Below are 27,427 nucleotides of genomic sequence, written 5' to 3' on the forward strand. Positions count from 1 at the left end.
CTAAGCCTCCTGTGTCCATACAGTATCCGTATGGAAATATTTATGAGCCTGCCTTCATAGATACATATAGAGAGTCTTCTTCACCATTTCTTCCTTGATAGTCAACACTAGCAGACTTTGCAGGAGCCTGACTGATGGGAACTTAGCTGAACTCCCCACTTTGAAATGAGCATTTTCATTTATTTCACTGTCATCTGTGGGGTGAACACGATTTGCATAGATCCCTTCCTTACACCCTCACCTTTTGCATAATTGATACAACTGTCATCTCTCCAACCATAATAACATCATTCCAAAGGGAGCAGAGAGAAATGAATCTTGGCATTTGAAGGTCTCGAGCAAAGATTAAGATATCTCCTGAGCTGTCACCTAAAAATATACATAGAATATGTCAGGAATCAAATCAATACTGGCACTTTTGCTTGATTTTCCTAATGAAATTCAGTATTGATTTGCGTAAAGCGCACATGTTGAATTTCTTTGTAAGTTACTACTGCAGCGAGTGCTGCCATAGAAGCTTGAACAAAGGCATGAGTCGAAGTCTATGGAGTCTTTTTTTCTTAACTGAAATGGTGAAATGAAGTCACACACAATCATGACCTCATCTGTAACACGATGTTTCCTAGCAATATGTGTCTACAGACCAGCGTGCACCTGTCCATGTTTAGATGATTTCTATCAACTGCTATCAACGTTACGAGAACGATCGAGGGAAATGCAGACACATCTTATGACCCGAGCGATAAATTCCACAAATCTCATCACGATAAAAACTTTTTCCATTTGGATCATAGAAGAAACTTCACATCCAATTTGGTCTCGGTGTAGCTGCGTTGCCTGACAGATACTCTTATAAAACAATTATTACACCAAATATATTGAAATATGCCAATTCTGATGTGTTCGCACTCAAAGCCTCAAGCCTTTAATATGAAAGTTGGGACAGTTTTTAGATCATAAGTCACGACGTATAGCTGTGGTATGTCTACTGCTACCTGTAAGTCTGCAACCAACATGATGACTTCTTTAAATTAGCTCTGACTTAGAAAGTGCTAAATAAATATTAATGATAAACACTATACTGTTTTACAGATAGTCTGGTCTTTCTTTACCAGAAACTATGGATTTATCCTGTGTTATTGGTAGTTACTGGTAGTGTAGTTTAGTGTTTTAATCCTTACTAAGTTAAGAATTGCTGTTGATAATTTGGTAGGATTTGACCAGACGGAGCTTACACCCCTGCTGTTTGGGCAGTTTTATTTTTCATGTGCTTTGCTCTCTGTTTCACCATGTTTTTATAAGCTCCTCCCCTAAAACAGAGTGGAGCAGAGCTGATTTATCAGCCAGCTTATGCAATATATTTAACGCTTTAAAAGCACTTCCCTTTCAGAGTCTGATTTTCTTACAGATACTGATACCTGTGGTATGTTTAGTATTGATTGTGGTATTCATTAAACAATACCGTTTCTTTGGATTTTGTGGAGAATTTTTAAATGACGATAAACACTGTCAGTGTCAAAATTATCAGTTTGAAGACTCTTCAGTAAACTGGCAGGCCTGTTTACCGGTGTCAGGATTGTAGCGTCAGAACTTTTGATATTTACCCTAAAGCTGATGATTGAGGAAACTCTCCTAATTCTGTCAAATCTGCATGGACACACCTGTCACTCATTCACCTGTTGTGCTTCCATCAAACTAAAACACTGTGTAATAGGCTAAAGGAATCTTGTAAGGGGTTACTACTCAAATTCTGGAGAGGCAAAACAACAAGTCAGTGACACATGAAAGAGATGGATTTAAGCATGCCAGTGGATCAGAGTGCCGCTCTGCACCTCCCTGCAGAGAAGGTAATGAGAGAGTATTTTTGTTTGGATGAGTCTGGATGGGATCCAGATACTGACAGAGCTGGTCCTCGCTTATTTGTCTGAGATGGAGGATCAAATCCTACACGAGAAAAGGGAAAGAGCCCAGGATTGAAATGCATGCAGTATAAACCAATAATGACAGGATGCATATTTGTGTTACTGGACTGACCCAGTCCTTACGAGAATATAAACTTGGGCTTTGTTCTTTATTTTGACGCTATATTTTGTATTTATGGGCTTTTCTTTCTCGTGGGCTGGGGAAAATCTCCAGAAGCGGCTTCAACATAACTAAAACACCCTATGCACCATGGCCATTCTCAAAAGGTGACCATGGATTTTTATGTTAATACCATTATAATACCTCATTGTCTGAGACTTTAAGCTGTTCGAAAGAGTCTCGCAATGCCACACTTGAATACAAAAGTCAGTGAAACCCCAGAAGTGTCCCTTTTGTCTACAAGCAAGAGCAGAAAGTGGGTTAGCTGCTTGAAAATGCATCCTAAGCAGTGCGCATAAGCTAGAAGAGCTTAGTGAAGCTAGGAAGACTTTGAGAGTGAAAGTCATTTGGTGTCTCTTCAGAGTTTGACAGGGAACAGCACAAAAACGGAGAGGTGTGGAACAGAGCCCTCGACTGACTGGATGGAGAGCAGAAACAGATTACATGGCTACTGGATCAATATCAGCACATCAGCTGCTAGGAATAATGTACAATGAGAGCAGTATTAGTAAGTGAACATATGCTTAACAAGAGGAATCACAGCTATGACTTTAAACAGCATTTATTAAAATATTCTTAACACACATGCTGACAAAACTTTGTTGGCTCCAAGCAAATAACACTTGTGAAATACAGGATGGCAGATTCTGTATACTTTATTGATTCCTCTATATTAGCATATCTGGGAAAGATCACTTTAACAGTCAACAGCAACCCACATAAGCTATTTACAGAGCAAATAAATACATTGCTTTCCTAACACAGTTCTTTATCCCCCGCCGAAGTACAGTACGCGCTGCATTCACCAAGTCATTTATATTCACCCGGCTCTTGTGTAATTGATTCGAGCAAACGCCACACAATCCATCATCATTTGAATGCAGTCACAAGATTTCATTGGCACCAATTTGGACTGCAGATAGATTTAATTGGCTGAGATATGTGAGAGATGATGGCTTCTTCCATATTATGTATGAGTTCACTACAGTCTACTGGCTTGGCTCAGACAACTAAGTGAACTAAGCGAAAACAAGCGAAGGCAGCAATTTAATGCAAAGATTTGGAACGGTAGCTTTACACTTATATGAGATAACAAGGTCCTTAAAAAAAGGCTCCAAAAGTAATAGATATTTATATTTCAGCAGCAAGTTTGCATACTTGGTCCTTGGTTAAAAAAACGTCCGTATGTAATATTGAGCACATGAGGCCACTTCAAGTAATACGCAGACATTCCTCTTTCTTACTCTTTAGTTAAGAGAACGCTAGCCACACTTAATGATATGCATTTTCCAAATGATACAGGCATCAAGTAATTATTGCACTTAGTATGCAGAGCATTTTCCTCCACTACACTTAATGCTCATAGTCTTTCCATCTACTACCCCTGCAAATTAACTGGCTCACTATCTGATCCTAAACTGACATTTCTATTCTGCCAAATGAGAATTTCCATAACGCATGTCATCATGTACAATTGTTATCCTATTAATTTTGGTGTATTTGCTGTTGCGAAAGGGCACTCTTGGAGGCTTGTAGTGTTTACAAGTTATTCATTGTCTTCTCCAAATGCTTTTAAATGTTTTGGCTTTCTTCTAAAGTTCCTGTCACTTGAATATGAAAACACAAAAACTATGTCTTCCAGGTTTTTTTCCCCCCCTGCTCTGTGTACACAACTGTCGGAACCGCGGTGCTATTTTCAGTTCATTTTCATTCAAGAGCACGCGCCTTCCTTTTTCAGCCCCTTCAAAAGTTTTTCCCAACTTTATTCCAAACCTCAGTTTGCCAGCAGTCATGCAGCCACAGTAAACTATTCAGTAAACAATGTGTGGTGTTAACGCTGAGATGAAAAAGACGTGCTGGAATTATATTGGCAGGTTGGTATCACACTGCCTCTTTTCTAAATGGCACAGAGAATCTGACCTTCTCACGATCTCGGCGCTGTCAAAAGATGACCTTTGTGCACAGCATCACGTAGTCAATGTCTTCGTCTTTAGACAAGGCAAGCTTTGCCTTTTAAAAAAAATCACTTGTCAGTAGCAACACTGTAAGCAAAATAGAGGGGAAAACAGCAGTTTTATTTTGCATGTAGCCTGGTTTAGCTGACAATAATCTGGTGTTTAAGGACTCTGGGTTAGAATAACAGTGGGAAAAAAAGCAGAATGATTCAGAGGCTAATTTACTCACAGTCCAGTCTCTCCAGAGAATAAAAGAAAATTCACTTCAAACACCCACGTAAAATCTGTTAATGTTTTTTTTTTCCAGGACATTCTCACACCTCTTTTTTGGGGGACTTGTGAAACTTGGTAAATCAATAAACCTGTGTTATACTTATCGGGCTGTGGGTGTAACCTGAGGGAATTACAGGAGGAGGAGGAGGAGGAGGAGGAGGAGGAGAACGGCCAGCTTGGCTTCCCTGGTGGGTCAAGGTGAGTCTGTTAGCCTGATGGCTTGTTCACTCTGCAGATGTCACCTGGTCATTATCCTGAGGCAGCCATCTGCCAGTTTGTCCTGCAGGGCCTGGCCACTCAGTCTTCTGGGCCCTTTGTGACTGGCAGGATCTATGCCGCTTTCTCTTCTTACTCTGACCTGCTACTCCACCTGCCTCCAGTGACCAAAAGGCCAAGCTGGTCAGGGCCAGAGGGAAGAGAAAAGACACATATAGGAGATCCAAAAAAGAAAAAAAGAAAAAAAGAAAGAAGCAAGTTTTGAACTATCTGCCACAACGTAAACTGGGATAAATTAATGATGCAACCTCAGTTTTTACCTGGGCTAGCCTCACTGCCAACTGCTTGGCTTCTCACCCTCGGTGCCAGTGGGATGCACAGATATGCTGCCAAAATAAACTCCAGCCTCCCTCACCGTCTCACCGATTTCACTCGTTTCACTTGATTTTACTTAGAAAGTGCTTGACATGATTATTCCATTTCTTAAAAGTATCTATTGAGAAAATCCTCCGATACTAAAGCTAATGAAGACTGCGTTACATCACCAAAGTTAATTGCCAGGCCTTAAATCTTCCCGAAAGTGTCTCACAGCGGGTAATTTTGTAGGAAAATTAGAGCCTTACTTTTGGACATGCTTAATCATACCCTCCTTCAAGGTGCAGGATTTGGCTGTGGCTGTTACTTTTAAGATGTAATTTTGACTTTATGGGGTTTTAGCTTGGCTGGCTGACTACAATGAGATTTAATTCCTGAAGTGAGGAAAGGAATATTTTCTGGTATTGCTGCAAAACAGAATAGATTCTTCGGTGCACACATATCCACTTTCTAAGTAATTTCATTCGCTGCAAGCCCTGCTACACTGATGACTGTGTGTACGTGAATTTATTGAATTTGAGTTAGCGTAGACACTTAGTTAATAGTTTAAAATTGCCCTCCAAGACTGATGTGAGGCATAATGGCAACGTGAACAACAAAAGAGCTTGTAGATTAGCTTAGCATAAACAAAAGAAAGCCAAGCCAAATTCGGCAGGAAAAAGAAAACATAACAGTGTCAGTGATTTTTGTATCTCATGCTTAGCAATCAGAGCTATAGAGGCTTTGCAGACACGTGACTGCTTACCACTTTTTGCCCATTTTGGACCTGTAATAATCCTGAAACAGAGAAAAACCTTCTAAACATTAAGGAGATGAGATAAACTATGGCAACTTTGAGTAAACAAACAAGTATATATACTATAAAACAGTGGTCGAAGGGTGTTTTTCACATCTTTTAACTTTACTTTTGAAAAAATGAGAATTTTTCATAATTTAGCTGTTATAAATACTGACACTGACATATCAGCAAATAGCCCTGTTGTCTCACACATGCTGACAGCAGGAAATAGTTAAGGGCAGAGCCACAGATAACCAATCAGGAAAAACCCATAAACGTGCTCATCTTTTGCCTGCGAGTAATATCCAGGAGGCTTTGATTTATTTATATATTTATTTTTTATCATCTCACACTTTTATCATTTTTACTCCCCACAAAATACCATTACTGGCTAATATGCACACACGCACACTTGCGCACACCTTTGATCTTGTATGCCCAGTGATTCTGATATTTCATCCTTGACCCAGTTTGAACTCAGAACCTGCAATAATGTGCTGGACATGAATGGCTGCGTGGGCAATCTGCTCCTCCTTTCCTTCTGTTGTTTTTTTGGATCCGTTATGCTGTTGTTCTGGAGGAAGGCTCACCACAACTTGAGGCTTGGCTGTGTTTCCAGCCCCTGATATAGAAAGGAGAACCATGATTGTGGGAGGCCCACCCTCTAACCTGCCTGTGCCCCTGGCAGCCAGAACGGGCCAGCTGGTACTGTCAGGAACCTTGACAGATGACCTGCTGGGCAGATACTTTTAGTTCATGATTCACCCATCATTATACAAACATACAGATTAATGTATAATGCACTGAAACTGTAGCATCCTCCAAAAGGTGCAGGTCTTGCCTGATAACATTTACTTTAGAGCACCATAAACTGCCGCTTATGGATCTGTTTTGTTGTAGGTCACTAGATTTTTTTTGAGCCAAAGTAGGTAAACGTTTGCAGAGTGTATTTTAAAGTGGGATGAATATGAAAATAAATGTGCTCTATGATCTATTTGAGGATGAAATAGAAGAATGTATGTAACTGTCAAACAAATTGGCTCAAATGTTCAGGAGTCTCACAAGATTCCTTCATTAGCCAAACCAGCAAATTATACGCTATTTTTCATTTTCTGCTTGATTTCCAAGCCCAGTTGCACTTTCTACTGCAAACAGTCTTGCTCTCTTGCTCTGTTATAGCGTGTTTGTGCAATCTCTCTTACAACTCCAACCCACACAGATAACCTATGGCTGGATGCCATGTGCTGTAGTTTGCGACCATACTGGAGGCTGTCAAAAGGCATTATGGGGGGAAAGTAGTAATGCAAGTAAATAAAAAATAATAGTAAAAAACCTGCCACAGACTGCAGCAGTGTATGTCAATTTAATATTAATAGCTGTCATCCCCTTGCTTAGAAAAAAAATAGATTGGTCTCCAAAAGCAAAATCTGTTTAAGATACATAGGACTCTGCAAAAGGCTGAAGCCATCTCTTTATATTTTGAAAGGTAAAAGGAAATAGATGTAGCAATTCATCAAGACAAATGATGTGATTTTGAGGCGTGCTGCTTGTAACAAAGTGGCTAAAGATGCTATTTAAAACTGGTTCTTTGCTAAGTTGTCTGTTATGTTTGAACATAACACTGGTTAGGTGCCTTTTTATGCTTGAATGAGTCATAGATCAGTTAAGTGACTAAGTACTGTTCTTTAACCTCTGTTTAATTATTTGACCACGATGACACCTTTGATGAAATTTGATCTCATCATCTACCTTTGACTTGACCAATTTTATTTCTTAAATTAGTCTCAGTGTTCTCATACTGCAGGTACCTGTCCTCTGCATGTGTGTAGTGGCTGTAAAATGTATTAAATATGCTGTCTGCTATTATGATACTATGTGATGTGACACTTTAATCAAAATAAATAGAGATCAGCGTGAGCATAGCATAAATCTAAAGTGCATAAAAATGAATTTATTGAGCTTACGTGGAGTGGCTGACAGAGGGTTTTTTTTATGCAGCAATTTAGATCTGAAAGCAAATACTTCAAACTGCAAGTGACAATTATTGAAATTAACCAGCTTACAGTTCATTTCCCTATTCATATTCAGATTTTATAATTCAGACCGAGCTCGAAGCGCCAGAACATCTGGAAGGAACTTTTGTTCCCTGAGTGACTGGGAGACAGCTGCCTCCTCCAAGGTTGGTAACAGTGGTCTGACACTCTTCACGTAGCCGACTGTAAGCCATGTGGAATGGTGCCCTCCGCATGTCCTCAGCCAATGAACAAGTCGTCTTTGCACTTGTTGAAAGGGAAGCAGATTGCATCTTATAGCTGAAAAATACTTTGGTGAACAGGGCACCCTCATGGAGGGCATACAAAACAACATCTTTCCAGCTTGCACGTGCACAATTTGCTTTTTCTTCCATCTTTGAATAGCAAGCTACAGCCATACAGAAAACGGCTGGAGTGTACACACAGATGCGATTGCAGGTTAAACAAGAAAAAAATAGTACCAGAAATTTCAGCCTCTGCAGTATTGCAGAGTTGTAAATATATTATATACATATCATATATTTATTATCTATTTATTGTTAATTTAGTAAATTAAATGATGTTATGTTTATATATTTAAAGCTCTTATGATAATTTTTTATTTTTGTTTAATGAAAGGGCATCAGACAAAATGAGTGGGGGAAGATTAATAAGACACACGGACACATTACCTTTTACTAAATAACACTAATTTGTTTGACGGCTAAATAGTCAGAAATTAATAACTGAAATCAATTTGATGCTGAAAGATGAAGGGAGCTGGTCTCACTCTGTCAACTATACTCTGTGACCGAAGAGTTTTATTTCTTTATAATAGCCTGCTGATGTCAGAGGAATGCAAAGCGACTCCAGAGGATGTAACACAAGACAAAAACATCCCCGTCTTTAAAGTTTTATCTTGCTATTCAACAGAAGATCTAAATGCAACCAAAACAGACAGATAAGCAGAATTCAATTACTGGATGATAACAGAGGTGATGCTGACATGAAAGCAGCTTGTCGAAGATAAATTGCTGTTTACGTAGTTCTTCACGGCCAAATCTGGTATTGTGAAATATTTTAACATTTAAGAATTTTAAGAATTTTCTTCCCAGTTCCTCTATTTTTTATTTATTTATTTTTTAATAGACGCGTAATTATTCTCCTAAGGTTTCCACCAGTGGTGATTCTAGAGTCTATTGGGGCTCTGGTCAAAGATTCACAGCCACCCCCCAAACATCATTCATACCATTATGTAATAAATAACCTGACAAAAACAATATAAAACTGTAGGTTAAAAATTACTTTAGAAATGCCAGACACATGTTTAACGATGCCTAAAAGACCTTTAACCAGAGGGCTTGTTATCTTGTGTTAATACAAACAAGGCAAGTCTACCAGGTCGACTGCCTGTGTTCTGACTAGCTGCAGTCAACTTTGTCAGAAATATCATTACATGACTAGTGTAACATCCACTAGTGATGCCAGTGGAAGCTAGATTATTCAAGTGTTTGTACACCTTAGTCAAGGCCAGACTAGTAGCATTTAGTTATTTAGCATAGTCCCCACTTGGGGACTACCGCTTGATATCATCCATCATATTGTACTGTTTGTATAAGTGTTTAAATACCATAAAATCCCAGTAAAGTTATATATATAAAGTTATATATATAAAGTATAGTTTAATCATACATGCATATGAGCCTACCCCGTACCTATATATAAATATATACATACAAGATTCCAATACACAAAGGTGAAGACAGGTAATTTGGTACATCTGTCATAATGGGACCAAGACAAATGTTTTTTTTTTAAATCTTGGGCTTGCAGCCAAACATTTTATTAGAATGTCTCTACAAATGACCTTTTACATGAAACAATTTGTTTCACAGGTGTGAGATAACTCGGCATAAGCAATGTGGCATACTTATTTTCTGGCATATTCAAAGAGGCTTTCTTTTAATCCCCCACCCCCTCCAGAATAAAAGAAAAAAATCCAGAAGCTGTCATTTAATTATATATTAATACCAAATGAATTTTTTTTGATGTGAACGGAGCAGCTGGGTTCTACCGGTTAAAAAATTTATGAACAGAAACTCTGACCTAAGTGTGAAGACTCCCGAAACCCTCTCTGCAGCAAGAACCGCAGGCATTAACCGTGAAGATGTTGACAAGTGGTTTAGGCATTGCGGTGGTTTAGGCTCTCCACCAGGACCCGCAGATCACCAAGTGCATCTGTTATTGCGATGAATCTGGACTGCAACACCAGGCAGTTAGGCTACATTAATAAATTAATGAAACAAGCAGTAAAACCAGTATAAAAAAAAAAAAACAAGCATGAAACAAAACTGGTGCTGGTTTATTGTTCTGCATCCTTGTTAAACACCACTGGCTGATGCATTGTACCTTACCTGCAAATCTCATCTGAGTGAAGGTTTCTCGATGTGTCGAAAGTCAAAAGCTGCTAAAGTATTTAACCAACAACAGTAAAAAACAAAGATATAGGAGAAATTTATAATGTCTTTAATTTACTCAAAAGCGTCCTGATTTTCAACATTTTAAATAATGTCTTATTTAGCACAAGAATAGAGTAGACTTGGATTTATTTTAGTTATATAAAGTTTTCCATGTATGCAAGTATTAGCCAAAAAGGTATAATTAGTAATAAGGAGCAGTCTGGCTTTACTCAGTTTATCTACTTGTGCAATTGCACTCAGTAAAGCCTAGAATCAATAACAGAATTGTTAAATACACCCAGAAAAGATTTATTGAGCTCTCCAAGACCCTAAGGAAAGTTTCTGATATGCTAATTTAATCACAGCTGAACAGAGCCATGTGTCAGTGACATCAAAGCAACTGCAGGGCAATCCTGTACACACAGAGTGAGCTGCAACTTGGCAATGCAGTCATTTGTCTCACTAAGCATGTAGGATATCCACAACACCTGCAGGACAGACATACCATAAATGTAATGCAGATGCCCAAAACACAGGATAGTGGGTTTTGGCATTTTTGCAGTATTCACAGAGACTGAGCTAGGCTGTGAGTAGTGCTTTTAATTAATGTATAATGCAAAAGCCTCTGACAGGGTCAGTGCTCTTCCTGTTGTCTCCACTCTTTCCTGCAGGTAGGGATCGGCAATGTTAACCAATGCTCTTTATCAGGTTATTTATGCCAACTCCTCTTTTGGTCTTGCTCTCTGTCACCCTCACCATATAACTCTTGGTTTAGCTTTTTCCTTTGATATTTGCTCACACTTCCCTTACATCCATCAACACACCAGTCACTGACCTACATACAACGGATGTTTTATTGTTATTGTTTAAATAATTCCATTTCTGTGTGATCGCTCTCTCTTTTTGTCTGGACTTTGCTGGAAACTCAGTGAATAAATATGGTTAAAGAAAATTGCACTAAAGCTACAAATGCATGTAATTTGTGAATCATATGTCCTGTTTGCTTTCACTTTATACAGCATAGAAAACTGGAAAATATGTGCGCTGTCATATAAAATCATGTGAGTGGTGCTTGAGGAAACACTGTGCAGGGCACTTATTGTAGGGTTGTGTATGGTATAAAGAGCACATGCTTTATTCTCATAAGCACCGAGCATTACAAAAGGCTTTGTGAATTAAAAGCCCAAATGAACCACTGTCTTCTCATTGATGAGCAAAACAAAAAGCTCTTTAATGAATAAGATATGCAAGTGAAGTGACACTGGTCACAAATGCGCTTTCTTTTTCATTTTGAATTGCACTTTGACATTACAGGAGCAATAAATAATAAATCTTATTTGAACAGCAGTGTAAAGTCTAACAGCGCGGCGCTGTTTGCCTTTCAGTGGAAAAAAAAAATCCATCTTCCCTTTCGTTTGAGCTCTAAGGAATTTTTCTTTCCTTTCACAGCTTTACATCATTTATATTTTCATCACTTGCATTAATGAAACATCAGAACAACGAATAAACAAACACCACGAGCTCATTGCATGAAGGCTGCGAGTGCAGTTACTGGGCTTGTTTTATAGTGTCTGACATGCTCTTGTGCCATGACTGGTCATTTGTCAGCACTAACAAAATGTATCAAAAAACTGCTTCCGTGAGTGTTTTCTGAACTAACACTGTTACCCCATGCTCTGTGTGTTCTCTAAGAGCTTATGTGGCGTTTTGACAACATCCCACTGCTCCTGTCTTTGTCTCTCAAACTGAATAGATGCTTGATGCAATGGGCTGAGGCATTCCTGCCATGAAGCGTAGATTTAAATTTTTACAGTAGCAAGGGATTTCTTCTTTGATAGGAACGTGAGAAACATGGATATGTTTATGGCTTAGTGTCTTCAACTATTTCATTCATTCATTCACATTCATTGTATTTGTCAAAGCAAATTCATTTATTCATGGCATGCTGCAGAATAGCAATGAGGTGTGCAAGCGTGCACATGTTTTCCCCCATGTGCATGCGTTTTCCCCATCGCTTTTCCTACCGCTGCATTTCATTATGTGCTTTGTATCTATATTATGAAGAAAAAAAGATGTTCCTGGTTCTTGTTCCTATTTAAATACAATTCTATGTGTGCACACAGTTTGTTTTTACAACTTGCTTGGTCATGCAAAATTAATACATGACATTTGAAGATGAAACATACGCTAAACTTCCCGCCATCAGCTGTTTCATCAAGCTAGGTGATAAATACATTGAACATAAAAATAATAAAAATTAAAAAAAAAAAACATGCATATGTGCCTCATCGATATGTTTCTTAGGAATTGTGTCACTTTTTCTAGTGCATCAGGCCATCGGGTATCTTAAAGTTAAGTTAAACACTTTGATTTTGGAGATTTGGAGTCTATTTGATCAGTCATGTCCAGAATGGACTTTGTTTAAGGCACTGGAAGCCCTGGTGTCAGCTGGGGGGTTCTGCTGGTAGGAAGCTCTCAGACTTCCTTTCTTGTCATGTGCTTCCAAAATCCAACCCACCCATCCACCAACTTAGCACACCACAAAATCCCAAACTTGAACTCCTACCAAATGGCAAACAGTGACAGTGCACTTTTGAAGTGTTTTGTATAACTGTTGCCATTCATATCTGTCAGGGCACAGATTCACATCCACACAGTAATGGATATTTTGCAATGAAACGTAGCAAATTTTGTGGAATGTCTTTCTAAGCCTCAGCAGACACGTGATGCCCCCCCACATACATAAATGCGAATCCTGTCCAATCTCCATTTACCCACATGCAGCAACGTGTAACTGTGTAGTGCTGAAAAGGATATATGCCAAACAAAACAGGTGCAGCGCTTGGCTTAACCAAAGCGTACTGCTCTGCACTGACTGTCATAAGAAGCTTATCCACAGTTTGCATCAGAAGACAATTACAGTCAACATTTTTTTAATTCACAATTTAGCTTCGCATTTTGGGCTGTCATCGTGATGGTTAATGACACGTCCATAAAATATTTATCTAAAATCTTAATGTAAAAGTGTATTCGACAAGTGCCTAATTTAACACACTACACTTAATATGAAAATTAGAGCTGAACATTATATAACTATTAACAATGACCAAAAAAAATGGTGATCACTAACTGTGCAAAATGCTGTTAATTACTGAAGGAACTATCAAGTGTTCATGACATAGAGATTAGTTAATAGCTGAAGAAGTAATTGATTTTAGGCACATGAAATTCTTAAACATTGAACAATTCATTTGATTTGTTGCATTAATCTCTGTAATCTTTAGTGAAGTGTCTTTTTTACTATGTTAACAAACAAAACTATTAAAAAAAGATTCTGAACATCAAAATCTGAGATTTCAACTTCAACCTCCCCCCAAAATTTAAAGATAGGGGCTCCTGCTTTACATCTACAGGACAAGTATAGCTACTTAAACCATCCAAGTTTTTTATAAGACTACAAAATGTCAAAGCATCCTAACATTTAATATCACAAAGGTACACATGTACATGTGAAGGTCTTAGAACAATTTTCTGAACAGCTTTCTCAGCTGCTTTTATAAAATCTGACAAAAGGCCCAGCTTTTTTTGTGGGTGCTTAAAGTTTGGTCAGCGTGCCCTTTACACACAGAATATTTGATCTAACTAACATTTTATGAAGTTTATTTGAGTTCTAAAACATTCAAATTCTGAGTAAAAATCCAAACTTTTCCGTCAAGCTGGTTTTCATAGCCACTGAAGTACGGATCACCTTTGAAACAAAACAGAGTTGGAGTTTGGGTTGGAGTAGGGTGGGGAAGATCCATTAAGATCTGTCTGCTGTGACTCACCTAATTAAACAGACAGAATTTAGCCTAAGCAACAGTTTAATGAATACTTTTTTTTTTGGATAACTGTATTATTATTTTGTCAGCTTTATTGGTGCTTTATCATAACATATGCAGCGCAACTACTAATACATACAATACATAGGACTGTTCTGAAAACAGAGAGACTGAATATATGCTCAGTAAGATGAGCTCTTTAAGTCAACAAAATGTGTTTTTCATAAGAGATCTGCTTCTGTCTTTGATAACATAGTACATAAGTGTACTGAACTATGAGAGGCTGTGTTTTCCTGTCACACTATATCATCCCTACATTTAATCTTTATCAAAGAATGCAAAAAGCAGATCACTGGCCAAACGTGAGAGGAGCATCATAAGGGGGTTTATGATAGAAAACAGTGTTATCAGTAGATACAGGATAACTTTTAGTGCTATTAGGATGTCATATTGAATAAGGCAGACATAATTCAGATCAGAAGATAAACAATAAGGTTGACACAATGCAGGAAAAAATCCACACAGAGAACAAGTGTATAAATGTTAATACAATTATTTGAAGAAGCTCTGAGGTCACGTCTTTGACAACTTTCCAGCTCAAAGTTGCACTGATTTCTTAAAGAAATTAATAAATCAAAACACAGTCAAAACATGCTGTAAAGTTTGTTCTGTATCAAAAATAGAGGAAAAAACAGTTTGATGATTTGAACATAGGATATAATTATTTACAGCCTGTCAAAAAACAGAAAAGTGTAAATGTGAGAAAAATTAAATAAGATCCCACTTCACAATAATTTGCTGAGAAGATTTAGGTAATAATGAATAATTTCTTTCAACCCCTATCATGGGCCAAGATTAGTGCCGAATGCAGGATGTGCATGTGAGCACAAAACAAGCAGCATAGATGGGTTCATACCTGCGAAAGAAAGCCTGCCTCTTTTTGCTGTAGAGTTTCCCAAGAGAGGCTTCAGCAGTCAATCAGCTTGGACAGGCTGTGAAAAGTGGAGGAATGAGTGGAGGAACAAGTTTCATACAAGTGGCAACAAAAGCTGTCTGCTCCAACACAGAAGTTAAGGACTTACTGAGATGCAGTTAAATGGAGGAAGGCATTGCTAAAACCTGCCAGGTTTAGGTAATGGAGTCTATTTTATAAGGATCCTTGTAAAATAAAGGGTTAAACCCCAAAATCTGCTTCCACTCTCTACTTCTGTAACCACAGCTGCTACAAAAGGAGCATATTAAGGCTCAGAATTAATTAATACAAAAGGTGCAGGGACATGTGAGGCATGAAAGCTTAACATGGGAAATGGAATAAAACCAAGTAAATGTAAAAAAAAACTGCTCAGGAGAACTGTGGCTTCATCTTCAGCCTTTTAGAAGGGTTTGAGAAGAAGGAGGCTCTGTTCCGCTGGGCTCCACCAGCATCAAACCCGATCGATGGCTCTTTGATAGCCTTGCACTAGCTCTCTTCTCTCCTGCCTCAGCTCACCGGGGGCAAACAGGCCTCTTCATGTGAATCAAAACAGTCAAGAAATGGCTTTGGTGGGATGTTGGTAAGCGCCTGGTTTAGCCTCTTGCCTCACTCGGGTCTGGCAGAGCAACCACTTTCTTCACTCTCCCACATGCAGCTCCGAATGACAGGGATCACTCTAAATATATGTGCACTAAAACGTAACTGTGGTCTGCCACTGCCAGGAGAATGCATGTGTCATCTGCAGTCGCCGGAATTCAGAATGACATTTCTTCCAAACGATTGCCCCTGGGCAAACATGCCATGTTTGTTTACACATGAATAACCCATCACTCCTCATGTCTCCTCACTACGTCAGTGAAGATATTCCCAACTGTTGAACCATATACAGGTTAGGCTCCATACAGAACCACAGAGCGTTCATTAATACAGTGATAATATCTAAAGAAGCACGAAAAGACTCATGCGTGGAACTGCAGAAACATGCATATATTTAGATTTTTATGGCCCAGTCAAGCATAAATAAAGTGGCATGAGTTTATGGTTCATTAACACCAATTTGCGTGTCAGTATTTCCATAATTTCAAACTCACATTGGCTTCTAAGAAAAGTCAAATTTTTACAAATGCGTTCTTTATGTCAGCTCTGTTGGATTTCAATGTGCATTCATTTCTATTGTTCTGTTCACTCACTTTACTTTTCTTAGCTAAAAAGCCCGAGCAACAAAAACTAATGAAATACTGCTGTATCTCCACCATGATCTCATTTGTTGCCATTGCTATTATTGTTGTTTCTATGATTAGACTACTTCCACCTACTAAACTGTTAATCTTTCATGCATCTTAAAGAATAAACCAATGTTGTTCTGTGACATGATGTTCTATGTTTCAGTTTCAACAGGGTCTCTCAGAACTGTCAGGAAGGAAGAAAGAAAGGAAGAAAGGAAGAAAGAAAGGAAAGAAAGAAAGAAAGACAACATTATCTTAACTTTTAATTCAAGTGATAGATGCTAATTTGGGGATTAGTGCTCAATGCTCTCCAGCTTATAGCATAAAAAAGCCCATCCATTCATTTTCTTCCATTTATTCAGTTCAGATCCCTGACGGGTTGCAAGACTTGCACTTTAAATCATTTTAAAAAATAAAAATAAATAAATCACACAAAAATGAACAAAAGGTGCTCAATTCAGGCTTGTAACTTCCCCATTTGCATGGTTGCTTGTTTTTTTTGTTTTTCTCAGTTGCAGTGCGTTGAGCTCTTTTGGTCACCATAATTTTCAGCTGCAGATTAATATACATGGGATGCACTAGAGGGTATTTACAGCATCAGGATGATATATGTGACTCACAGTAAACCACTGTGTGCATATTCATGATAATGAAAGAACATGTCAGCCAGTGTAGCAGTGCAGTTCATTTGTGTGTTTTTAAACAGTGGAGCTTTATGGCAGCTCAGAAAAATAAGATATCACAGACTTGGGTTCACTGACAATCTTTTTTTTCTTTTCTTTTAAATGTATTATTGGTATTGTAATTTTTTGCATATTTGCAGGGATAAGGTAAACACATTAATTGCTGGATATCTTATTTAACTGTTTATTAGAAAATGAATTCATTGCTGTAATAGCTTAAAGGTACAATAAGTAATCTTGAGGTTGTTCAACAGAAAAAAATGCGTACTCATAAATATCCATTGATCAGGGTGTAATTACATCTTTAAACAAACTGATGCATTCTCATAAACTTTGAATTAATCCATAAAACATACATATCTAAGCAGGCACCACTTTGTACTTCCATCTTGGATATAGTGGCCAAGATTAACTTTGTCGTTCTGCCTAGTCCCGATTTAACTATGTGTCTAGAGACCGGCCGCTGCTCTTTCAAGGTATACATGACCATTTAAAATTCATACATGCATGTTTTCATCATACATAGACATATGATCCTCTCACTTGACAGCTGACAACAAGTTGGCAAAACAGCAATAAATAATATTATAACACCTAATGTTAGACTTGAGTGTCTCCAAAATCACTGTTTTACTCTGATAAACAGTTTGATGCTTAGTGAATAAACTCTCATACAAAGTGAGAATATTATCCAAGTCCAACAACGTCCGACAGTGGCCTCTTATCAACAGGAAAGTTTAGAATACCTTAAAAAACTCACTTCAGTGAAATTAGCTTCACTGAATTGTACTCCTTTCATAACGTTTTACAACCTCCTCCAGGGTAATAAGATGTGGACACCAGGCATAGTGACACCTGTGGTCCTATACAGTCACTACAGTGTTGTTTGTCCTACAGCCGCCACCATAATTAGAATTACGCGCCTGATTTGGGAGGAGCAAGAAAGCAGAATTTAATCTGCACCTTACTGACATCTAGTGGTGACATTTTACAGACTATAACTTTAAAGAAAAAATTAAAGACTGTCAACATGAGCAGATATAATAGGCTTACTTTATGGTATTAATCAAATTTTAACATGGCACCACATATTATTCCATTGGAATAACTGATAGTTGTAACTGATTACTAAATACCTAATAATCTTAATTGCTTTAAGATATTAGACAACTTTACTTAAAAAATCATCTGTTTTTAAGTAAACTAACTAGATAACTAGTTGTAAGTATCTACACTGAATTGTAACACTGGCGAGGTAGAACAATTTTTCATAAACGTGACTTCCTAACTCCGTTAACACAAATCAAACATGCCACTTTTATCTGGCAGCCGATTATTGCAAACACACACATGCTGAGAAACACGACACAGGAGCAAATAGGTGAAAAAGAAGCAAACATGATCTGTGCATTCCCTTTGATCTGAGACTCTGTGAACTGAATACCAACTTGTCTTGCCCCCAGGCAGTGCAGTTCATTTGAAAAAATAGCTGTCAGCATACTAAATAACAATTCATACTATTTGCGAGCACAGAGGAAGCTTTGCATTTGTAGCTTCTGATTTACTTTGCGAGGCCAAATGTAGTCCCTTCTTCTGCCAGTCGTTGCTGTCTTCTCACTGGCAATGACATGTCTCTCTGCATTCACGTGAAAGAGTGTTTGGTTAGTTTCTCAAGTTGGAGTTGCCCTCCTGCTTTCCTGAATTGCTCGTGTGCTGGGTTCACTGGAGTTGAAAGTCTATCAGATTTAATTGATGGAGACCCTCCAGAACCAATGAGGCTAGAAAAGCAGGACAGCCCCTCTCTTTGGCAAGCCAGGAGGCCATCAGTGAGGGAGGCAGGATGAGGGCTGTGTGTGATGTTCATGCGTGAACCTGGGGCTTTGGAGTAATGGTGTGTGTCTACCCCGGTGCCACGCCACATAAACTTAGGACCTCCCTGTCAGATGCAGACACAGGGCCTTCGGCAACACACAGGAGGAGTCTGCAAAGAATAGACTCAACATCCCGAATGCTTATCCTTTGTCACGTGGCTGTCACAATAAAGACACATGCTATGTAAGGATGCTGAAACGGTAATGGTGCCTGATTGCATGCTGGCTAAATTACATTTAGTCATGCTAACATTATGGGATTGTCCTTTTCACATGTTATATTTAGAACTGGGTGGCACAGTGGTGCAGTGATTAGCGTTGTTGCTGCACATCGAGAAGGCTGGGGGTCTGAACCCACCAGCTGACTGGGAACTTTCTGTGTGGAGTTCCTTCCTGGTTTCCTCCCACACCCAAAGACATGCATGTTAGGCTAACTGGTAATTGGCCGTAGGTGTGAATGTGAGCATGAATAGCTGCCCTGGGATATACTGGTGACCTGGTTATGATGTACCCTGCCTTTTGCTCTATAACAGCTAAGATAGGCTCCCCTCCCCCCAGGACCCTGTATTGTAGAAGCGCTTAAGAAAATGAATGGATTGATGGATGGATGCACTTTGTGGCATTTATCTTGCAGTGGTCCTAGAAGAGAGCACGAGTGGATGACCCTCTGACAGTCTTTAAATTGAGCAAATTTCAGAGCAAGCACAGTCATCTACTAGAGAGCCAGCAAGCAGCACTGGCAGTATCCTTAGAGCTCCTCAATGTAACATCAGCGATGTAAATGGACTGTGCCTGCTCCCAACAAGGAGCATCAGGACAACCAGTCACACCGCATCAAAATGATCGAGCTGCCTTGACAAACCATGGACAGTTATCAGTCCAGAACTGGAATTAAATGCTTGTCTGTGTCAAACCTTGGGCTTGGGGGAATAAAGTGACTGTCCAAGAGAAAGTTATGATTACTGGCATGAGTAGGTGAGGGAATATATGTAAATACGTCTGTGTATTTTAGATGTGAGGTAATATGTAAGTTTAACAGTTTGCATTAACACAATGTGCCAAGTCCGGCTTATACCTTGATGTTTTTTACATGTGGACTAATATAATAACTGCATAACTCTGTGATGATGGTACTTTCAAATGGCTATCATAATGTTAATGTTAAGGTTCACATTTTAGGTGAAATATTATTTAATTGGTTCTTAGACGAAATATCATTGTTAGAAGAGCCTGGCAGTTCATCACACTTATAATTGGTAGCATGATCTGTTGCTTGCAGTGTAGAACAAGCAAACTATGACAGCTGGAATTACCATACCACAGGCCTGAGGCTGACATGAAGTGTGTATAATCACCTGTCTGTTGTGTAGCTGCTATAACAGCCAAAGGAACACTGGGATGTTTTAGAAAAGTGAGTAATGGCAGAGAAATTACAGGAATAGTGGTTGTTAAGGCCAGCTGACTAGTACAAGGGTATCATTTGGTCCAGGAGGAAGTTCACGTGGCAATCAGAAATAAATCAGCCTCACCTTCTACATGAGGCTTACAACCCTCCGTACCCTTTCAGGAGCACCAATCATATGCAAGCATCCAGCTGAACAGCAATCAGCAGCAGCAGAACTGACCCATCACTTTGCAGAAACTTAAGCGTTCTGATAAATCCTACTGTGAAATCCTCAAGTCTGCATAAGCAAAATTTGCGTGTGGATCTGCTGTTATTTTAAGACAAATGCAAATGTTTTTACATGTGCTGAATTTAATTTACATAAAACTGAAAACCTTCCCCGACCTCACTGTCGCCTTTATCAGTGGGTAGACAAATATATCCAACCTCTGCATTGCTAGAGGTGCTCCTGAGGTTGAGCTTAATGTATAAAGATGGGGGATGTGGAGAGCATGTAGGATGAGACGTTCCTGAGTTGCACTGGACCCATAAATAAGGGAGCAGCACAAAGCTATCCCCCAGGACTGCTGTCAGTTGGCATCTTAACACACTGGATACTAATGAGAAACAATGCTGCATCATACACCTTATGCAACATGCAATACCCAGATGGATTAGGTCTTACAGGCATACAGTAAGATGGAGGTCTGCAGTGTGAGGTTTGCAGCAGACATGAAGGATATAACCCACATATACTTTTCTGTGAGTACAGTTTTCCAGATTTTTCCATTGTGTGATTACACAGAAACACACACTCCCATTACCTATTCAACTCATGAGTTCTCATTTAATTCTACATAGATTGGAGTTTCCTTTTTTGTTACATTCAGCTGTGAATTTTCTGAAAGAGTAGTGTTTTATAAAAACGGTATGAGATTAAATTAAACACTGGGCAGCAGAAATTTAAAGATGTCATCAAGGAAAGAGCGGGAAAGGGGTTATTATTGCTAGCGTTGATTTTTTCCACCTCCTTCCCTTTTCATGAAACAAATTATACATTATAACCGTCAAGTCCTCAGAAGCAAATAATTTGACTTCCAACCAAACTTTACATCAAATTAAATCCAGTATTAAGGCAAAAGATTACTGAAGGCATGTTCAATATAGATAAGCAATCAAAAGATTCAATTTGTGTATTTTAGGCTAAGTTGACTAAATTTTGACTTGGTAATTGTGGTAAAGCTGTGGTAATTACAGATTGTAGATGCCAAAAAAGATGCCAACTGACAGCATTATATTGTTCAAATTACACTTTTTTGTTGTTGGTTGGGTAGACGTTTAGAATGGCCACTGTTGACTGCAAGGTGATTGCACCTTGTGGGAGGCAACCTGTCTCCAAACATTTGTCATTGGACTCAGACTGACTGTAATAGCTCTCAAACAGATTTTCTGGATTTCTGTTTTAAAATCTCTGGGGTTCTTAGTGGACTCTGAATGGAATGGTTTTAAATGTAAATTTCTTTATAATATGAATTTCTGTCTATGTAAACAGCTAAAGATTTGCAATTAAAAAACAAACAAACAAACAAAACAGTTAATTGCTTTATTATCATAAACAAATAGCATGTAGTTGCCAACACAACCTTTTTGATGGACTAAAAACACTGACGATGGCAGCTACAGCACAGACCTGGTAAAATGGTTGCAACAATTTTCTTTGTGCCGCAGTCTCCAACCATGGTTTACTCTAGTGTGACTGTAGCATAAAGAATATGCTCAATCTAAATAAATTAAATATTCATACCAGATGTATGCAGTTTTCAGTCAAAATTTTCCAAAGCACCCAGTTAGCTCAGCATAATGGGTCAACATGGCTAGAGGACATAGCCTGAAGCTTTAAGTTTAGCATTTGGGCTGTAGCCATTTTTTGGGTATTATTCAAATTTTAACATGGCATCACATATTATTCCATTGGAAAATTTGATTTGTTAGATAGGATGTAAGATGTAGCTCGATTTTTGGGAGAAGTGACCATTCTTGCTAGCTAGCTTGGTTAGCTAGCATGAATGCTTTTTATGAGTGCATTTAATCCTGAGGCCCAGAGGCTGTGGTGTCCAACTAAACCAAAAGTGTAAAACAGCTAGCTTCCTTTGAATATAGCCAGGTTAACTTTGTGTAATCTTTGAACTAAATTAAGCTAGCTGGATTTTTAATTCAGCTAGCTTCAGTTCACTTTTATTTATGTAGCACCAAGTCACAGTAACTATTAACCCAGTAACTGTTAACCGAAGGTGATGATTGCCTTAGCTTTACATTAAATTTTAAATATTAATATTACTCTCCTGTCTGCAGTTGTCAGCCCTAAAAGTGAACGAGGTGCTAGATTCTTAATATTTTCACAGGCTATGACTTACAGTAAATATTTCATGTTTTTTGTCATGTTTTGGTTTTGCAACGTTATTTGGCAAAACCTACCCAATAGGCCTACAAGTAGAAACCATCTTAAGTGTCATTGTTGAAACTAGATGCTTTCTTTTGCACATTCCTGGTAGTCAGAGTTCAGGTTGAGAAAATGAGTTGCAACAGAAATGAGAGAAATGCTGTCCTCAGGCTCCGACTATGTCTGTCCAATGCAACCACTTTAACATGGCATATCCGTTCAGATCAAGGTTTCAGGAGAAGACATGGGTGGCAGCAGACTCCCAGTTAACATGATTGTATAGGGCTAATCCCCTACAGCCACTTCTGCACCACTGACAAAAAAAGGGAAGAAAACAGGAAATACAACAGCATAAGCTGAAACACGGGGATGAACATATTCAGTATTTCATTTTATATAAATAAAATTGCACAAAAGTCAGACATAGATTAAAATTCATTCTCCTTTTCTCCATGTGCAAATTAAACTGGCCAAACCTTAATAATGCTATGGCGGTGAATGCAAAGAGCAGCTGTAAACAATATAGAGACAAGAATAATACAATCTGAACAGAAGGCTTGGCTTAATGTAATTAGCAAAACCTTAATGCTCACTCTGAATGGACTCTCAAAGGGCTCGAATCTGTTTGTGTATTTTGTTATTTGTGACTTGAAAATTCCCCGGTGATGCACAGACAATGGAAGAGCAATAACTGCTTTTTACATTTCAGATCAGTGGAGCTCTTACGTGTGAAACGACTATGACGGGAGGGGGTGAGGCATTCTTAAAGGTCCGACGACCCAACAGCAGTGAGTTAGACTAAATCTGATTCTTGTTCATGGCTGGTGAAATAGCAGGAGTCTGGTTTAGTTGGAAACTTGGAAATAAGTAAAGATGGGACAAAGTTGTTTTTAGTAAGGGGGAAATAATAATTGACTTGATGAAGCATGAAGTTTAACATTGTAACTATTAAATTCTGAGCTGGTGCTTTAGTTCTTGAAAGTATCCAATTCATGACCTGATTTAATGCCAGATTTATGCATCTTCACTACAGCAATATGAGTGTGTAATATATGGAAATTGTGAAATTGCTATTTGCACATTTTTTGAGTGCTTTGTCAAGGCAGTGTGGTTTATTAAAGAAGATTTTAATGCATCCTCACCCCATCTGAGACGGATGACATACACAGGACCTGTGCAAATGACTTGAGAGTATGGCAACTACTATTTGTAGCCCTTTGGAACCACCAGTAAGCAAAGCTACATACTACTGGTTTGTGATAGTAAAAGATGCGAGTACAAGTGTTCAGATAGGACATGCAGATGTAAATCTTTGGATTTGACTTTTTGGATGCAAAGTTGCACACTGATAACCTTTATGTCCTATGTCCTTAGAGTGTAGTGACACAGAGAGATGGAGCCACTGGCAAAGACCAGCTTTTGCAAGGAGAGTTGCTGTAGTGTGGGCTGCGGAGAGTGAACACCAAGGCTACGTGTGTGGTGATGCGTAATAAAGACATGTCAGAAAAAATAAATGTTACATGCGATCACCAGATTCTGACACTGATGTTTGTTTACTAATTAAATACAAGTAGCCTTTTTGCAGATTACAAAGCTATGAAGGTATACTGGTCTGGATATATAGCTACATTACGATAACCTTGTGCATTTCTAATCTCCAAAAAAAGATGCGTGGGAAGTTCAAGTAGACCTGCTCGTATTATGCCCATTATAGGTTCATAATTCAATTTCTGCAGTCGACAAGAATGTGCACACCTTGCTACTGTCCTCTTTATATGAAATCAATTTACCTTCAATATATATCTCCCACAGAAATCAGTCCCATACGTTCGCCATAAGCTGCACTGACAGGCTCAGATAAGTGCATTGCACAAGAGTAGACAGTTGTAGGTGGGCATTTTCAAGATGTATTGCATAGTGACATATATAGAAAAGCCAGGACTTCAAACACTGAGCTTCTGTCACTTCAAAAGCGATGTTTTCTTCAAGGAGGAGTAACTTTCTTTGGAGTGGACTTAGGTTTTGTAACTTTCCACAACTTTCACAGTGATGCTTAAAGTCATGGACAAGGTTAGGTTAAGGGCATTGCTAATGCCATAAAATTATTTGTAAAGAAGAAAAAATGGCATACTAAAAGAATGGGAAAACATAAGAAAAAGACTAAATGCTTGAATAAATGCTACATTAGAGTTGTGGTACAATTTTTGCAGCTGGTACAATGTAAAACTGACAACTAGCAATTGTTGATCTCAGTAAAGTTTTCAAATTTATTTGACTTACACACACACACAAAAAGATTTTCCATTGGCAACGAGCAAAAGCTTATCAGTCAAACAAACTTCACCCTGTAAGTTGGCCTAACACACAATTTCAAAGCTGCATAACAAGGATTTCTGTGCTCTCAACTACAGAAGACTAATTTTCCCTTGAGGACACCCTGTACATCACAACATCATGCATCCTTGTGAGAGCAGCGCATAACCAAAATGATTGTTAGTGAAACTCAAGAGGATGTGCAAGGTTTAGCTGCTCTTGTTCATATGAAACTGAAGTGAAGTGATCTTCCACACACACTTTAGTTTTCAATATGCATGCCCTCTTTGCCTTTGAAAAAAAACATATTTGTGGCATTAATTAATTCGTACAACACTAACCTTTCACTTCACCACTAAAAATGGTTCAAACTCTGGATAACAGGGGCATAACCATTCTCCATAACCACAGTTGAGTTAGTACCCCGACTGCTGGGCAGTGTTGGTCAAGTTACTTTAAAAAAGGAATCAGTAACTAATTACTGATTACTTCCCCCCAAAAAGTAATCCAGTTACTTTACTGATTACTTATTTTCAAAAGTAATTAATTACTTAGTTACTTTTTAAAAACACGATTTACAACCTGAATAGGTGATAAAGCGATAGATCTTTGAGCCCAATTCTACTTTTTCTGCATAATCCATCATACAAAATGTAATCAAATGGAAAAGTCCCTTTTTAAAACTTGTTTTATTAGTTTTAATCTTTTAACTTTATGCATCAAGCAAAAATGTAATTATATGCAACATTCTCTGACTGGAAGAAATTTGTTTAATATTTAAACCTATTTTCTGCACATTCCAGCACATAAAATATTTTTTTTTTGTGTGTTTACACTCACTCTTTCAAATCAATGCAAGTAAAACACAGCAGAAAATAAATAAAGTCAAAGACTAGCGGTCCTTTTGCTCTATTTTCACCTGTAAAGCAGGAGTAGGGTAGGCGGAGGTTTACCCTGGTGCAGGTGTGCCGCAGCGGTGAGTGGAAGAATCCGCGAGTTTCTCTGTGAGAAGTTTCCCATTACGTCGTAGCGCACTCGGTGCTTGCTCGGAAGTTTAGGGGGTTTTTTCTCTGTAAAAAGAAGTTTTCTTCCCACGCACAACAGACACTAATGTTTTTGTCACTTTTTATGGAATCAAACTCAAAGTAAGGTCAGTACTTCCACGCTTTAAACGCTGCACGCTCACATTCTTTCCCGCACTCGATATATTGTTCGTTGTTGATCTGCACACAGCTGTTGTCACCAACGTCGCACTTGCTTACGTCACTGTCATGAGACATTCTCGCAAAAAATCACGGTTTTAGTAACGCAGTAACGCAGCGTTCCTACGGGAAAGTAACGGTAATCTAATTACCGTTTTTGCAATTGTAATCCCTTACTTTACTCGTTACTTGAAAAAAGTAATCGGATTACAGTAACGCGTTACTGCCCATCTCTGCTGCTGGGCCACAGTTTTTGTTGATACCTTGATATGTCTTTAGTGGGAAGGTCTAACATAAAAATAAACCTTTTACTATAGGCCTGATCACTTGTTTATGTGCGCATGAACAAATACAATAATCCATTATATTTAATTATAATTATATATAATGATTTTTTTTGTTTGCACACTTGCTAAAAGGGTTGCAAGTTTACATCTTTTACCAGACTTGCTTGCTTTAACTACTCATTGACACCTGCATGTGGGTGCCATGGTGTTAGCATGTATTTGTAATCGTTATCGGTTCACGTGAACTGATAACTCTTTTTCAAAGCCGAAGGGAGCTTGAATGCTAAAGATGTGACAACAACTTTTATTTTAATCAGTTTTCTGGAGTAATTGAAGCTCAGCAGGATTTGGATTGTATTCAAGACTTCATTCAACAATAGTGTATAAGACACGCATTTCATTTAGGCACATTGTACTTGAGGCGAGACAATAGGTTGTTTACCTGTTCAGAATCATGCAGTGTTTTCAGAATAAACAATGTTTCTCCTAACTTTCACCTGTGTCTTCTTCATATTCAACATTCCAGACAGCTGTAGCAACACGAATAACCTTGATTTGACAAGGAAAAGCTTCAATGTGCCATTGTTAATGTCAATATTGCGATTTGGTGAACAAAAAAAATCAAGTTGCTTGAACTTTTGTCTAAATCTTAGTCACAAACAACAGTTAAAAGTTAAGAAAAACTCAAAAATGTGTCGAGTGAAGTTCACTTGATATTTTGAATTTTTCGGCTTTTTTCCCCTTTTACTCTGTACCGTCGCCCAAATGCACAGTTTTTTCTTTGCTTGTAAGTAAGCTATAGAAACACTACCCTCATGAAATAAAGATATAAAAGGCAATATTTTTTTTTTTTTTTTCTTTTTTTAATACAGTTATCTCAAAAACAGTAAATAATGTAAAAATTGGGTGATAAGAACATTATTTTAGAAACCAAGTGTGGAGGTTTGCATGTTCTCCTTGTGGGTTTTCTCCAGGTGCTGTTTTAGTGATTGTAAATTGGCTGTAGGTGTGGATGGATGAGTGTCTGTGTGTAAGCTCCGGCACGGGCTGGCAAAAACTCCAGTGTCAGCAGGGATA

This window comes from Neolamprologus brichardi, chromosome 13, assembly GCF_056152115.1.
Source record: "Neolamprologus brichardi isolate AB-2024 chromosome 13, ASM5615211v1, whole genome shotgun sequence".
Lineage (NCBI taxonomy): Eukaryota > Metazoa > Chordata > Actinopteri > Cichliformes > Cichlidae > Neolamprologus > Neolamprologus brichardi.